Raw genomic sequence first — 17,259 nt, forward strand, 5'->3', positions numbered from 1 at the left:
TTAGGGCAGGCAGCATCAATAATCCAATAACATCTACGAAAAAATATCAAATGGAAAAGTTTATTTTTTTTTCAGGAGGCCTATGCCAACACCAGCAATCATACATAAATGTTCAATAAATCCTTCCTATGGGGCAGATGGTAGAATATGGCTTGGTGGGGAGACAAATAGCCTGGATGGAGCAGCATGTTCTAAGACTGTATCTCTTTTTCTAATGAGAATTTCCTGCAGGTAGAATATGAAATAGAGAGTGATAGGGAAAATGTTTTTAAAGCTCTACATTATTTTATCTCCAGATTTAATCCCTTGAATCAAGTGCAATGCCTTCATTAGAAGGTTGAATTTTAGACGGTAGGAAATTGCTGTTCTCCCCACCACCACCATCACCTAGGAAATAGGAGCACCTGAGAATTAAGTTAGAGACTGGTAAGAGGAGATGAAGTAGACTGGAGAAAAGGTGGAATAGCTTTCAATATATGATGGATCTAATTTTAAGGATACTTTCCCCTAGCGTGTATCCAATTGCATTCATCCTATTCAGAAAATGTCAGGGATAGGTTATTTAGATTGCTAAAGCCCAGTTAAATTGTTTTCTAGCAATTGGGAAACAATATTGAAGTTCCAACTGAGAAGTGTTCAAAGAAAAAAAGATTTGAATAGGACAGCTTCTCTCTATCCTATCTTGAAAGTGTTATGTGAATGCATGGCATGGAACTTGGGTCTGGAACTGTAAACTAGGATTGTGCATACATTTTTGGTCTTGAAAAGTGGTGAAAAAAGTAAAGATCTCAAGCCCAGAATCCATAGCCAAGTTAGAGGGGAAAATCCCCTGTAATGAAGGTTCACTAGAACAACAACAAATAGACCTAGGGTCAGTGCCTTAGTTGTCCTGACACCATTGGTGTTGATAGTGGTATCTCCAGCATTATCCCCTGTTTTAATATTTCATCATCATAGTACATAGAGGCATATATAAAAATACAGAGGGTCACTGTATTGTTTTCAAGTTTAAAAAATATATGTTATCTCAAACAAAATGGCAACCCCAAATGACTGCCTTATGAAGTCTGGAGCAAAATTTACTTGGCTGCGTCATTGAGTGGAATCTTTGTCCATTGCTGCATCTCCATGCTAAAGTAGTCTTTCCTGGATGAATTTTTGCTTGTCATGCAGTTGTTAAATGGCTTTGAATGCTTGCCAGATTAAAAAAAAAAGTTAGCAAAAGTTGGCACTTCAGAACAATTAGTAGATGATAAGGAAGGAGGTTATTGTACCTTTTCACTGGTTCTCATCTCTGAACATTCTCCCTGAGCGATATTCTCTTATTGTAACGTATTTTTGCTTTTTGAGTGATTCTGCTTGACTCTTTGATTTAAAATCGGGGACTTATTGGCCTTTTTTTTGCAAATCTTTCAGATTTGATGCACTGCTGGGTTGTTATGGATTCCTTATCATGAGTCTGAGCTTAACTGCTCCAGAGTATTCCACCATGAAAAATGGGGAAGTCTAGATCATGACGGAAGTGCATGATTGAGTTGTAAGGGGAAAATGGAGGCGAAACATGGCTTTGTGGTCACAGTTTAGGGTCGCATTCATTTTTTGCCAAACACCTCTGGTTGATCATATAAGTTCTTCCATAATGCATGAATTGCAGTCAAATGTTCTGCTGAAGTGAAAGCAAAATGACATGTTATAGCAACCTTCTCAAACATCGTGCTTTCTAATTTAAAGAATTAAATTTCAACCCATCTCAAGATATGCGGTTGGAAAGATTGTAATATAAGAAATTCGAGATTACTGAGCAAAAGCAGCAACTCTGTCAAATTCTCCCAAGCCAAAATATGTAGTGAAACTTCCCCCAATCTCTGGATGCCATTATTACCTCTTTCTTCTCTAGGCAGCTATAACCTGGCAATCTGAGGACACCGGAGAAGTTTTTGTATACTTTATAGGGAGGAGGAAATTTGATGAGAAACTGTGACTTTGGGTAGCTGTCATATATTTTTTTGTAACGTGAAATCCTACAGAGATTATATATGGATGCTTGCTCATCTAAATCCTGAGGGGGGAATAGACAGCGGCCCAGAAATGGCTGCAGTATTCTTCTCTTATATAGTATAGAACAGTGTCTGTGCTGTGTCTGTATAGTGTAGAAAGTCCCTGCTATCTCAATAGGTTTTCTTTTTAAATGCTAGTTTTTCTTCTGCAAAAAGTCTTAAATTAAGTACATAAATTTGAAACCAGTTTGAGACTTATGGCTTGGAACTAGGAGGAAGTCACGTTCAAAGATCTGCATTTGTAATCTTAATCCTTGCAGAGAAGGAGACACATAATAATCTCTATTCTCTTGAAGCTGTGGTACAGTACCACAGCTTTAGAACAGAAGCATTCTGGATTTCAGGATTAGAAGGATCCTGAACATCTGTGCAGGAGAGAGAAGTACCTTTATTCACCATGACTGGTGTATCCCGAGATTCTTGGTGTTGTGCTGAGTAAAACTGGGACAATGCTCCATTCTCTGAGCTTGACCCTTGAAGTACTCACTTATATAGAGCTGACGCCCTCGTATTTTAGAATATGCTCCTCTGCACCCTACAATCCGAGCATCCCAAAAGGAACTCATTCCTTCCTGTAAGTCTGAGGCCCTCTTGATAGAGCAGCTGAATATACGAATGCTGGAGAGTCCAATTGTGTCCCCTTAGCCAAAGCCTTTGTCCGCCATTTTGCCTCAGTTACACAACAGTATCATCCCATCACACTCTGAAATATACATGAAGTTGGCTGAATGCAGATGAAATTGCACCATTTACAGCATTAATATTTCATGCTCTCTCAGCTCCTTACTTTCTGCGTAAGGAAGACAAGACCCCTCCCCTCTAGACATACTTTATACATAGGCAGTGGCTAGTTCCCTATTGCCAGCTGGCCATGGATGTAAGAGCTGTATATATGGATGGTGTGTCTGTATGCGTGTGCATTCTGTGCCCAGTCCAGAGAATGAATAGGTGCTTGATCAGTGTGGGAAAGCCCTCTCCTGTGCTTTTAGCAGGCAATTTGTACTTACAATTTTTCCTGTCATTTGGTTTTGCAATAAACTTTGCCGATAAGAAACAAAACTAGGCACAATATTTCTGTGTTGAAGGGCACAGTATCTTCGGCTTTGCATTCTGGACACCCAGATTTCAAGGAAGAGTTTTAACTGACTTGCTTGTTTAGCCCGTCATTATTAAGGATGTCATCATTTTGGTGCTGATTTCATTGAGTCCCAAATTCCCCAATAGAGAGGCAAGGAAGACAGTGAGGTAGAAAGAGTGCTTGCCTTGAGTCTTGTGGTTGGAAATGAGAAGGCAACCAAATATGGGTCAGCTGTGAATGTTGAGGTGAGTCTAGATGGATGGGATGTGGGAGTTTGAGTAAGATGATGAAGTATGGAGGTGCCAGTGTAAGGAAGAACAAAGTGTTCTCCTGCAGACTGAAAGGGTATAACAGTTTTCTAATTTCAGGTTATGGTGAAGGGGAATCTTGCTACAGGTTTCAGTTCTGGCTGTGAGGACATTCAAAAGGTAGCCTGTATGTCATCTTTGCTAGGTTAATCTGTGCATTTTTGGGTGGAGCATTTGGGGGACTAGATAGGGCAAAACAAGCTCGGATTAAATCCCAGGAAGATGGAGTTGCCATGTGTAGATGATTGTTCTGGCTTGATCTTGGTTCCTAAATTAACTCTGAGTATGATCATGCTTATCCTAAGAAAGCAGAGTCGTGACCAAAGTCTTCTTGGATAGTGCTGTGGCCAGGGGACTTTTGCCCAGGTAGTCTCTACTTCTAGGTCTTTTTAGATTAGGTAGCACTTACATTTAGACTATTTCACATGGGGCTGCCTGTGAAAATGAGTGAGAAGCTGCAAAGAGGTTACAGAAGCCCAACTACTAGCAGGGAGGAGTAAGTAGTGTTAAATCTGTCACTGCACTGGTTTCCAAAAGGCTTCTGGGTCAGGTTCAGGGTCCTGCCTATTATCTGTAAATCCCTGCATTGGACCTCAGATCACCTCTTCTGCTTAGAGTTGACCTTGACTGTATGTGCATTCCTTTTAGGACTACTAGACTTCCCATTCTACAGGAGATAAAAGGATTGGAAGCTTGAAGTCAGGTTTCTTTGGTGGTGGCCCCATGCTATGAATAGTTTGCTCCTTTTGCTCCAAGGGTCTTCCGTTCCACTTGCCCTTTGGAGGACTTTAAAAACTTTGTTCTGACCACCTTTTGACGCACATTGTGGACCTGGTCTGTCTTAATAGGTTGGTTGCAATTAGACTTTGATTTATTTATTTTTTTCTCTTTTTTATATTTTGCTTGTTATGTAAATCCATTCTAAATTTCAAGAGTGAGTGGTATATAGAACAAATAAACAAATCTACCCCTCATAATTGGAATAATAGAGGTAAAGGTTTCCTCTGTCCGACTCTAGGGGGAGGTGCTCATCTTGAACTGCCAACCTTCCAGTTGTCAAGCCCAGTGTTTTAACCACTAGGCACCATGCCCCCAAACAAAATATCTCCTAAACTTATATCTGTGATGGGTTGTAGAGCAGTTAGTTTAAGGGACTAAATCAAGTGTGAGATCTGAATAGGCATTTCCTAACTGACACTGTCTCTCGCCCATCACACTATTGGCATCTGGCAAATCAAATCTTGGCAACCCCTGGGTAACTTCTCACAGCAATAAATGAAATTCTGAAGAACATATTCATTCCACGCTGCAAGTTCATTCCCGTGTGCTGCAAGCAATAGATTTATGGCCCAGCCTGCCTAATCCCACCGCAATATTTCCAGGGGCATTAATAAGCTCTGCCGGTCTAAGGGGGTTGTTGGCAGAAAGTGCATCCTCTTCATTGGCAGAATGGATGGATGGATGCCTCCTTCCATATGGTGGACCGAAGGCCATTCATAATCAGCAAATATCCTGGAATAGACAAGTGCATAACTGTGGTCTTCTCCTTCTGCTGCTCCCTGCCTTTTGCCTTTGGTTCTTTAGAAGAGGAGCTAGCCAAGAAGCATAGGAGAGAGCACAGTTGTTGTCTTTATGCTCACTGGGGATGTGGCAGCTAGTCTCCCAAGGCAGTTTGGGGGAACCTAAATTTAGCAGCCAGCTTTCCCTGTCCCCAGCCCCATCAGCTCCATCTGCCTTCCCTGTCAATGTGACTAGTTCTCGTTCCCACCGGTTGGGCTTCCTGCTTTGTATGGATGGTGCATTGTTGAGGGTAATGAAATATTCACAGGTCAATGCTTGGCTGAATGATGGCGTGAGCCGTCAACTCCTTCTCAGGGAGACAATTGCTTCCCAGGCGCAACCTCAGCTTCCTGGTGACTGGCATCACTGTGAAAAGGAGGCCAAATTGGAAAAACAGCAGAGGCCAAGCCACCCAGCGCCGAGCCCCACTTGCATCCAGGGCCAAATTAGAAAGTGGGCAGAAAAAGTTAATTGACAAGCAATGGCTACATTGGATGCTGGCACAGGGAAGTCGCAACAATGCTCACAAGAGGCTTTATATAAAGTTAAATTAATGTTAACATTTTAAAAGCCAGCCTCAAGGAAAGCCTCTTTCCAATTTGCTTCTGCATGTACAAGTCGGATTGGTCCCATTTGTGGCTGCAGCCTTTAGAGTTCCTGGGGCTCCATAGAGGGACATTTCCAATTAGAATTTCCTCCCCTTGGACCTCCCAGGAAAAGCCTGTGGGAAAGAGGGTTGCTGTTTTCTTGCAGCCCTTCTACTTCCTTTGTGATGTGCTGAGATTTGCACAAATGGAGTGGCTGTGGGGCACTGAGAAGTAGGGAGGGGAAGGAGCTTTGGACGAAAGCTGCTGCTTAATAGGCTTTGAGCTGGGAACATAACACTCTGAGTGTAGTTTTATCTGGCAGCCAGCTTTGTTCTGGCATAGACCCAGCAAACACAGGCAGAGACTCCAGTGTGTGTGTGTGTGCGTGTGTGTGTGTGTGTGTGTGAGAGAGAGAGAGAGAGAGAGAGAGAGAAACCCTTGACACTTCACAGTATAGACAAATTCCAGTTTTCATTGCCTACCCCACCACCACCATCTCCCAAGCTTAGCAAAACCGCTGTAATGCACAGAATAATTTCCTTTCTAGGAACTACCCTTCCCTATCTTCTTAAGGCTATCCAAATTGCCACCCAGATACCAAGTGCACGTATACGCATATATACAGTACGGCCTCTTTGCAGGCATGCCCAAGTATGTTAGCTATTGGCATCTCTGCAACGTATTGTTGCTGTATAAGCAATTGTTTCTGCTGGCTTGAGTATTAGCTGAATTTGTTTGCGGTTGTGACATATCCAGGGAGGTGAGAATGAAGAACACATGGCTTTGATTTGCAAAAAGTAAAGGGAGCTACAGATTCCCCAATTCAGCACTTCCTCTTCCATTCAAAAGGAGGGTGATTTAATCTCCAATAGCAAATAAAACATACCCAGGCAATACTGCAGGCAACCAGCTTCCTAGTTATAGCAGGATGCCCGTTAGCATGCCAGGATATTATCACCCAGACAGATGCTAACTTTAAGCACTTGGCAGCTAAGGGACCAATTTAAATGAGACGGGGGTGCACAAAAGGCTGCACAGGTGCATTCTTCTAGGTTGCCTAACACTGAATTGAAGTGGGCTAGCCTTAAGGTTTAGAAGGCATGGCCCCTGATCTTAGCAAGACATTCTGTGTTTTTTATTTGATTTTTAATCATGACTGTCATTCATGTTCATGGAGGGGGAAAGGGGAGGAGTTTGGGGCAGCAAATAATGGCGTGTGCATGACAATATCATCATGCAAGTCCCAGGTATTTGCACCAGATTTGTGGCATAGGAACAAATAGCAACATTGGTGTGATACCCTCACACTTTGCTGCTGCTTCTGAGACCATCTCTGCTATGTGTTGAACTCCGTGGGCACAGCTCACGTTGAAGCAGGCTAGGCAAGCCATAGGTGCCTTTGACCGCGCGATGTTGGAGGGAAAGATCTGATTAGATGGCCAGAGGGAAGATTGGTTGAAGATTTCAAGGTTGATTTTGGAATTTTTCTCGTTTTTGTTTTGTTTTGTTTTGTTTTTAATTTTACCATCAGGGTACAGACCTTTAACAGAATGCCAGGAAAGAGAGAGGTCTTGCCACAAAGCGATTGCCACCTAAATTCAGTGCAGGAGGAGGCTTGGGACACAGATGAAGAAAGAGTAAACGTGGGCAATCCATTTAATTCACTGACGTGCCCTTGGTCTTAGTGTCCCTGGGCAGTGAAAGAAGAGGAACCTTCAGCCCATTTAAGGAATTAGATTGGAAATACTATCGATAAATACTGTACTGCTAGGACAGCAACTCAGTTTAGAGCCAGACTAATTTGTTTGCCATCTTTTAAATGACAGCATGCTTTTGTGGTTGTTTGGCTCATTTTTAAATCTCATTCTGACAATAACTGTGGTAAGGACAGACTAAGAGATGGCTGATTGATACAGCCAGAGGTGGCCAGATTAGGGCACAGACTTATATTTGACCCATGGGAGCTTTTCCTTCAGCCCTCAAGCAATACTCGATCTTCTTCGTCCAGCCCCTTCCTGGCCCTCCTTCCAGTGGACTAGGGAAGTGAACTATTCTGCCTCCCTCTCAACTTACTAATTTTAAAAAAGTCAGAAATCTGAGAGGCCGGGGAATAGGTTTCAGGTTGGTTGCTTTAGCAGTGAAAGCTTGGGAATGGTGAGCTCAGGGCAGATGACACGTCTGTTGTTAGCCATGACCAGCTGCTGGTCTTTAAAGCCTCTTTGGAGCCTGATGTTGGGGATGTTGCACTGATAGGAAGCCAGCCCAGCTGCCTGACAGATGGCATTTTGTTGGCATGGCTATGCAGGATGTGCACTGACTGACCCACCATTGTATTTTCAGGGCTGCCCAGCTTCACCCTCCATGCTATTCCAGTGCTTTCCAATTGAGGATATGGATCCTCACACCGATTATCACAATAACTAACATCCCAATTTATCCCATGCCAAGAAAAGGCAACGTGAAGACTCCCAAGCGGGAAGACTTCCTTTTTTTTCCATGTGAAAGAAGGGGGAATCTGCTATGTGGTATGCCAAGAAATTTTGTTTCCCCATCCAAACTAAAGAGGTCCTTAAGAGCTCAGGAGGTCTTTAGTTCAAGACCAGCAGCCTGGTCTAAATGCAGGAAGACCTGAGTGATATCTTGATATTTGCACTGTGAAGTACAACTTCCTTCAGATTTAAGGTCATGGACTTTTTTTTTCCCTTCCCAAAATAAAAGGAGGAAATGTTAAAAATGGAGTCATCAAGCAAAAGGCGACAGGCGCCACCGGCAAAATGCGGTGTCGGCAGGAACCAGCCCCACTCACTAAATGACTTGAGAGGGAATGGCCCCATGTTTGTGCTGAGGTGGCAGAGACCAGCAGGGAGAGAGCAATCCAAGCAAGCCCAAAAAGTCCATTAATTAAAGAAACTCGTTAATGAAGGACATTTAATCAGTGCAAGATTAGATCCAACTCTGAGCATTGCCAACAAGGCAGATGAGACAGCTTGGGCCAGGCGCTGCAGAGGCATCCAGAGAGCAGAATGTCCAGCTCCAGTGTGGGTGGATAAGAACCAGCAAACAGGCCGGAATAAGTCCGAAGGGAGATTGCTATGAGGAGGGGATCCAGTGTGCAGGTCTCAGCTGGAACGGCTGCCTGGTCATGTAGCAGAGGCTCTCCTTTCCTCTTTCACACGGGAGATGCATGAAAATGAAAGTGGAGTACAATTGTATGAGTGATTTGTGGCTGTATTTATTGCTTGTGTTACTTCATCCTGCCCATTTCCAATTGACCATTTCCACTTGAGAGAAGACAGAAGTCGAACAGGAAAAGCAAAAAGTTGGAAGAAGGGGGAGAGGCGTGAGCCAAGATATCTCTAGCATCCAGACATCATATCCGCTGTTTCACCTACCAGCAATTCTGCTGCTTGCCTCTGCTTGTCCTTAGAGGCATTTGAGAGCCTGGAGGCTGCACTTTGGATGGATGAGGCATTTAATAGGAAACAAAGTTCCAGGAGCATTTGGGATGGTGACACTTTCAGCTGAATGATGAGGCAGCAAAATCCTGCAGTGACAGAAAGTATTATATCAACTCAAACTTTCAATTGACATTGTTTCTAAATGTTCTCCTATGTTTTTTTAAAAAAAATTCCTTGCCTCCTCCTCCTGCATTTGTGGACAGTGGTGGGATTCAAATATGTGAGCAATCGGTTCTCTGTGTGGATGTCCCTTCCGGAAATCCATTCTGGGCCTGGGCAACAAAAAATTAGCTACCAATTCTGCCAAAGTGGTGCGAACTAGCTGAATCCCACCACTGATTGTGGAGAAGAAAGAGAATGGCTGTAGAATTCGAGTCTTCTCTTTTCCTGCTGGAGGTGGTCTACGGGGTGGCATATATTGAGAAGTTTGTGCACATGAAATAAACCTGTATTCCAAAAATCAGTGCAGGAGCGGTGGAACAATGAATCTTAACTTCTTTGTTGTTCTGGAATAAGTGAGTATTTCTGTTTTGTTGGCCTTTCTGCTTTGGAGGCTGGACAGGCAGCTCTGGGAGCAGGATGTATTTACACAATTATACTTTCCTCTGATCTTAGCTACCCCAGTGAGATTTCTTTCCATTAATCTCACTGATAGAACACCACCTGGTCAAGAAAATGCCCTCTGTGTTCTGCCAGAGCCACAGTGAAGCAGCAGTTTGCCGAAAGTTAAATCTGCTCATCCTCTTTAGGACAGCCATTCTCATGAAAGTAAAGGCCAAATCTGAAGACAAGAAAGAATGATTGATGTACAAGAGAGCGGGTGGCCGTGCAAGAGAACTAAGAGATTGTGGAAAATACAGTGGAAAGTATTATTTTCATTGGGAGAGAGGGAGGTCTGATGGAATCCAGGGGGTAGAAGGTATTTCCTGTAGGAGCAAACCGCAGCACCCTTTCCTTATCCACTGGGATGTGGGTGAGGGGAGAAATGAGTTGGAAATCAAGAGGATAAGCACCACAGTTCTAATGTCACATTCAGCCCATTCACATGCACATAGCACGGTGGTGCCATTATTCCTTTACAAGAAGATCTTTTAATTGGAGCTACAGATCTGGGCCAATGAGATGCTGTGGAGATCAGGGGAGCCTAATAGCAGATTGATCCTTAGGACAATGAGCATTGCTGAGGCGGACCAAATAATGGAGATTATTGGGGGAATGGGGAGTTATTTCACAAAAGAAATTTGAACCTACAACAACATTGTAGGATGGGGCACAGTTGTACCTTTTCTGTCTGGCTCCTTGTCCACCAACGAATCACTCGACTTCCCCTTTCTGTTCTGCAGTTAAAGAAGCTTCCACGTTCTCTAGAAATTATTGTAATGGAAATGCTTAATTTTGTTTTCTGAATCTTACACCATGCTCAGCATTGCCATCCTATCCCATCTTCGCTATCTGGTTACTGTGGTTTCCAATAACTTAGCTGTGTGATGGCAAACCAGTCAGTCAATCTAGGTGGCACGTGCAAAAGCCATTTTTTTCCCCTGAGATACAGTTCCTATTTAAACTATTGCCTCTAATTTTAGGCTGTCAACCCACCACTAGTTATACTGACAATCACTAATTTCAAAATATTTAGTAGTGCTGTCTGATGTGCGTGTGTCATATAAGCTGAATGGACCATAATTATCAGTGGAGATGGTACTTTTTCTGTAGAGCAAGGAAACAGCTTCAGATGAAGATAGTTGTTAATGAAGGGGAGAAATCCCCCCAAAAATTGGGAGAGAAAACCATGACACACCAGAATGTGTTTTGGTCTAGGATTATGCTAGGAAACCTGGTTGACTCAAAAACAATATATAGGCATTGCAAATATGTCTATGAAATACTGTTCATAAATGCAATATGAAATGGATGGAATGTATTCATCAGCACTTCAGGAAGAGACAATCTGATTTTGTATGGTCTAAGTTGAATTCATTGGTTAAAAATTGAGTAATGATGAAATTAAGGAAAATTATAAAATTTTAATAGCCTGATACATCTTTTCCCCCATTTCTTTGTTGCTGTTTATATTAGAATTAGATACAATTTAGATGGGGTGGAGTTTTTCATGTTAGGGTTATTTGAGGTATTTTTTTTACACTTTCTTTTTTTCTGCAGTTTTTGTCTTTTTTTCCCTGTTTTTTTTCCATTTGCAGAGAGTTGTATACATTTTCTGATTTAGGCTTTTTTAACGAAACAGCTAATACTTTTGATTAAAAAAAAATCAGGAGGAAGCCCTTCAATTCCATTCTTTATAGTGACATTCTTAATGCATATTTCTATATATTGACTAGCCATCCTTCCCATGCACAATTATGGACATTTCTTTATTTAATTTTACAGATTTTAGGTGAAATATTTCTTTACACCTTTTCATACATTAGACATTGAATTCTCACAGGGCAATCCTGGAGAAGTCTACTCAGGCATAAAGAAATCTGACAATGATTTAGGTTTAAATGAAGACCTATCTCTTCCTTAAGCCAACCTTAAACAACTAACTAAAACAATCTAATTATTGATGCATAATGTCCCTGCCTCCTCAGTTCTTTTGGCTATTGTGCACAGAGGATAAGAAAATGTTAATTATGTCACCTTCAGTGATACATTTTTCATCTATTCTCTACCTTCCTAAAGCAATGTGGGGTGAAATGTGACTTTATATTACCCCATGATCTGGCTTTTGGTCTTAAATGGGACCTAACACTTTCTCATTACAACACAAATAGGATCACATGCCATTTAATTTTTCTGTTTCATTTTCTTTAAGTCTGTATTTTTTTATATAAATCTTGTCACTTTGGGGGACAATAAGAATACTAGAATTTGACCTATCTGTTTTATATTTTATACCTTGGCAATCCAAAATACCTTGAAATTATATATTACTGTAAAGTCCCAAGTATCTGGAAAAGTTGCTGCCCATTCTGGGAATTTCAGAACCATTGTTGTTTTTACCTATGGCATATTCAGATACAGTAGTCCTCGATTTATGACCACAATTGAGCCCAAAATTTCCATTGCTAAGCAAGGTAGTTCTTAAGTGAGTTTTGCCCTATTTTATAACCTTTCTTGCTACAGTTGTTAAGTGAATCACTGCAGTTGTTAAGCTAGTAACATGATTGTTAAGTGAATCCATCTTCCCCATAAACTTTGTTTGTTAGAAAGTCATAAAAGGTGATCATATGACCCCAGGACACGGCAACCATCATAAATATGAGTCAGTTGCCAAGTGTCCAAATTTTAATCACATGACCGTGGGATACTGCAACTGTTTAAGTGTGAAAAATGGTCATAAGTCACTTTTTTCAGTGCCATTGCAACTTTGAATGATCATTAAATTCAAGGTTTTAAGTCAAGGACTACCTGTATATTGAAGGTATTTTTCAATGGAAGGAGAAATTTTCTTCAGGTTGAGCTTGATTCCTTAGGACTTTGTGGACATATCCATGTGGTCAGGGTGCCTGAACATTCTTCCAGGATGTTTTTTCAACTTCCCAGCTTGCTCCGGGATTTTCTAATGGTTTCCCATCAAATTATTAGGTATTCTGAGTCTGTCTATCTATTCAAGATAGGCCACTGTTTCTCATTTTTTACCATTTTAAGATTTGTGGGCTTCAGCTCCCAGAATTCCCCATCCAACCTTGCTGGCTGGGGAATTCTGGGAGTTAAAGTCCACACATCATAAAATGGCTAAGGTTGAGAAACACTGAGTTAGACTATGATTAGTTGGGTAATGATACCTGCTGTAGGCCAAAGTGGAATATAGCAGATGAATTCACTTCAGCAAAAAACAAAAAAACAAAACAGGATGGTGCTATGGGAAAAATTCCTACTGTCCAAAGTATTAATTTGAATATGGGCAGATTCACAATGTCAATGATTTTCCTTAAAAAAATCAACTTAAAAGAATTATTAAAAATACTTCTTTCTCCTTATTCAGTAAGAAAGACTGTAACCATAAACACATTTCCAAATATTTCCAAAGCTGATGCTGAGACAAATGTGTATATGGAGATTTGTGTCTGCCTTCATTCCAGTCTCATCTGGACTTTGCTGAACTGCCTGTATATTTTGATGCATCTGGAGATGTTAATTCCATCTCTCTCATTTGGGAACATCACTTAAGTGGCATGGTTATCTTCAGCAAACATGGCATTGAGTTTTGTCATGGCCCAGTCCCTTTTGCATAGCAATCTCATTTGAGTAATTAGAGTAGAGTTGTGCTGAATACTTGCAGCTGATTTTTTTCTCTATGAGTTCCCCAATCCCTGGATCTTCTGCTCCTGCATTTCTTCAGTCAATTTACATTTGCGTGGATGTTGATCTTACTAAATAGAGATAAAGCTAATTCAGAGGGAGGGCAAGCATTGACCTAGGTGTAAATTATCTTTATTTCCTTTTTGTCACTAAGCCAAATCTGATTGGCCAAGTGAAGTTGTTCCTAGGAATAGATGTTTAAATAAATGGTACTAGAGTAGCGACCATTTAAATATATAAGATTGTTCTGGATGCTAAAATAAAGATAATTAAAGATAAAGAAAGTTCTGCCACTACCTGACCGTCCTGTGCTGTAAGGGGCCCTGAATGTGTTCAGAGGGAGTATGACTATAAACATGGTACAGTTTCCAGAGAACTGATGATGAAGTGATAATGATATCTGCAAATTGTAAAGATAGCCGCAGAGTAGAAGGGATCATTTTGGCATAATTACATATTAAAGAGAATTCTGAGTTGTATAGCTGTTCCAGAAATATCGGAAGGGTCTTCTTAATAAAGGGGAATGATGAAGGATGTGTTTCTACTTCATACAGTTATTTTATTTGAAAACACTAGTTGCCTGTTTCTTATTCAAGTCCTCCATTTGGGTGGATTAGTGTACAGAATTCATAAAATCGTGTTTTCTCTCAAATTCTGTTTTGTTGCAATTTAACACTCGACTCTGGGTGCCTGGCACATGTAGTCATTTTTTAAGTCAGTGGAGCAGGCAAATGCGTCCCACTCAGTTTGGTTTTTCTGTGTTTAGTGACGAGTATCTATATTGTAAAGATGTGGCCAGGAGGAAATCAATTTCATGTTCATGGCTTGTTTTGTGTTTCCTTAGGTCAGGAGTGGTCAACAGAACAATCCATAGAGCTGTCTTTTTATGGTTCCCTGCCTGAACATTAGTTGTGACCTGTGTTGATGCGCCTCTCTTCCCTGCAATGTGTTCTCCGAAGTGCCCATCCGCCCTCTTCCTGCTTTTAATCCGACTCATTTCACATGATGCAACATCAGGATGGTTTCTCTGCAACACATTAAGTGATTGGAGAAAGTCTCCAAATGCGAGCGATGATCTGGTAAAACCACAGTGAAACATATTTACTTTGATTCTTTTGGCCCAGTTAGGTGGGATTTAGTAGGGAAGAAAGCTGATGAGCCAAAGAAGCTGCCAGCATTTACATTAGATATTGCATTATCCTTTTATTCGGATGTTGCAGAGTAACAGCTTGCTGATGTTGCAGCTGGGGAAAATTGCAAGCACCTCTTGCTCCTCACTAGTAGCCCTGCATTCAAAATATTTTTTTTATTACTATTATTACTCTTTGGGACCTAGAATTCACGTTCTGCTTCAGAATGATGCTTGTAATTGATAACCCTTTAAAAAAAATCTCTGATGGGTTTCCTTTGTCAATAATAATAATAATAATAATGATAATAGTAAAGTTGGAAGGGACCTTGGAGGTCATCTAGTCCAACCCCCTGCTTAGGCAGGAAACCCTATACCATTTCAGACAAATGGCAGTCCAGTCTCTTCTTGAAAACTTCCAATGTTGGAGCATTCACTGCTTCTGGAGGCAGGTTGTTCCACTGGTTAATTGTTCTAACTGTCAGGAAGTTTCTCCTTAGTTCTAGGTTGCTTCTCTCCTTGCTTAGTTTCCACCCGTTGCTCCTTGTCCTGCCTTCAGGTGCTTTGGAGAATAGCTTGACTCCCTCTTCTTTGTGGCAACTCCTGAGATATTGGAACACTGCTATCATGTCCCCCCTCGTCCTTCTCTTCACTAAACTAGACATACCCAATTCCAGCAGCCGTTCCTTATATGCTTTAGCCTCCAGTCCCCTCATCATCTTTGTTGCTCTTCTTTGCACTCTTTCTAGAGTCTCAGCATCTTTTTTGCATCGCAGTGACCAAAACTGGATGCAGTATTCCAAGTGTGGCCTTACCAAGGCATTGTAAAGTGGTATTAACACTAAGTGTAATTTCTGTTTCCTAGACAGTAGAGAATAGGGCACATGGCCAAATTTCTACGTTCCGGTAGATAGGAAATTATGGTACAGGTAGTCCTCGAATTACAACAGTTCGTTTAGTGACCATTTGAAGTTACAACGGCACCGAAAAAAGTGATTTATGACCATTTTTCACACTTGTGACTGTTGAAGCATCCATCGTGGTCACATGATTTACATTCGGATGCTGGACAACTGATTCACATTTATGACAGTTTCAGAGTCCCAGAATCATGTGATCCCCTTTAGCGTCCTTCTGACAAGCAAGGTCACTTAACCAATTTCTCACTTAGCAATATAAATTTTGGGTTCAATTGCAGCTGTAAGTCGAGGGCTACCTGCACTACCAATTGTTATGCATTTATTTGACAACAAGCAAATATATGCATATTTACTGTTTTCTAATAAAAACGTGGATAACTTGGCTAAATTTCAGCAGTGTTGAAAACGAACAACCGAGATTTGCTTGTTTCTCCTCTGCCATTATCACTAGCTTGTCTCAGATAAATATTTTAATGTGGTCTTCTTCCACATTAACAGGGGCTCTTAATACAGTACGCATTACAAGAGGGAAGAATATAAAGAATTCACAGGTAGCCTGAATAAAGTTTATTTTTGGAGCTAGAGAGACCAAGGGAATCAGGAACGCCGAGGTGCGTAACTCACAAAATTGCCCAATGTGGTCCCTAACTCCATAGAGCCTGAGCTCAAGAACCAAAACACTTCTGAAGTCAGGTCATTTAAATCAGGACTGCTGAGGCAAGATTCTCAGAAGGGCTAGACTTCTCTCTCTTTTGCAATCTTTCTCGAGTGTAGGCATGTGCCAAAAGAAAAGTTAAGTGACGCAAAGAAACATCGGACATTAAAGGGATTCTGTTCTTCTCTGGCATGATTAGGAAAGGAGACAGAACTTCCCCAAGGAGAAGTAGATGGGATAAGGAACATACAGAGCAGCACCCAGACCTTCTTGGAACAAATCATGTTTCCTTTAGGTCTGCCTTGGATTTTGAATTCCTTGATTTCAGCTCCTGGTCCATTAATTAAAACATGCCCAACATATTCTGAAGGCCTCGTACTTCTTTTTGTTAAACAAAATCTGGATACTAACCGTAATTATTTAAAACATTTCTGTATCACTTTCAGGCAGAGTACCACATTGCATGCAACACAAATATATAACAAAAGCCAGAAACGGTTCATTAAAAATGCAAATACAGAAGGCAGCGCCATAAAACCTGGAAGATTGTTTATATGTTGTCAAGAAGATATCAATATTAAGTGACCACATTGACTTCTCAGGATGATTTCTCCCAAGCCTGGTCTTCTAATAGTAATCCAGTTGCCAGTGTAATTGAATCCATCCACCTTGTTTCTGGTCATCCTCTTCTCTTTTCTTCCCAGCATTATAACCTTTTCAAAAGGGTTAGTTTGTTGGATAATGTGGCCAAAATATGATAATTTGAATCTGGCGTTTGTCCCTTAAGTGAGAACTCTGATTGATTTGTTCTGTTTGTTTGTTTTCTTGGCTAATTCTTATATCCTCAGGAGTCTTCCCCCAACACCAAAGTGCAAAAGCATCAATACTTTTTCTAGTCTGCTTCTTCAGAGTTCAGTGTTTGCTTCCATAGAGTATAACAGGGTAAATCATTTGTTGTATAATTCTGATCTTTGTGTATATAGACACAGCACAGCATTCGAATGACTTTTTCAAGGTCTTTTTTCTACCTTATGAAATGTTAGTCTGTCCTGGTTCCTTTACTGTTCATACTCCGTTCTAAAAGTTAGAAGCTATTCACCTCCACCAGAGTCAGTTCCAAACCTGGTTGTCAGTAGCTTTGTCTTTTTATAGTCCTATTACAGTCACTGGAGTCCTCAAACTACAGTATACAATTAACAAGAATA

The sequence above is a fragment of the Protobothrops mucrosquamatus genome, unplaced genomic scaffold (assembly GCF_001527695.2).
Source record: "Protobothrops mucrosquamatus isolate PMUCROS unplaced genomic scaffold, P.Mucros_1.0 scaffold1292, whole genome shotgun sequence".
NCBI lineage: Eukaryota > Metazoa > Chordata > Lepidosauria > Squamata > Viperidae > Protobothrops > Protobothrops mucrosquamatus.